Source organism: Lipotes vexillifer, unplaced genomic scaffold, assembly GCF_000442215.2.
Source record: "Lipotes vexillifer unplaced genomic scaffold, Lipotes_vexillifer_v1.1 scaffold195, whole genome shotgun sequence".
NCBI classification, from domain to species: Eukaryota; Metazoa; Chordata; class Mammalia; order Artiodactyla; family Lipotidae; genus Lipotes; species Lipotes vexillifer.
This window is the reverse complement of record NW_006799532.1, coordinates 333,488-333,813: the sequence shown is the minus strand read 5'-3', so window position 1 is coordinate 333,813 and position 326 is coordinate 333,488. Positions and strand designations below refer to the sequence as shown.

At 52.8% G+C, this 326-nt stretch overlaps 1 protein-coding gene across 1 annotated transcript in view; it reads left to right on the top strand.

The window, feature by feature from the left end:
* POLI (DNA polymerase iota) overlaps positions 1 to 326 on the top strand; it is a 22,963-nt gene that overhangs the window by 14,276 nt on the left and 8,361 nt on the right. The window lies entirely within an intron of this gene.

Here is a 326-nt window from a genome sequence, read left to right as displayed (position 1 = left end):
TGGGCCTCTCACTGTTGCGGCCTCTCCCGCTGCGGAGCACAGGCTCCGCACGCGCAGGCCCAGCGGCCACGGCCCACGGGCCCAGCCGCTCCACGGCATGCGGGATCCTCCCGGACCGGGGCGCGAACCCACGTCCCCTGCATCGGCAGGCGGACTCCCAACCACTGCGCCACCCGGGAAGCCCGAGGAGTGCTTTTTGACAGAAATAATCTCATTAAAATTTTTTTTCTTTTTGTAATCTTATTTTTTTTACATGTGTAAAAAATTGTCATTTTTTATATATTTGCTTGTCAGTAAATGATTCTCTGTTTCTTAAATTTCCTGCT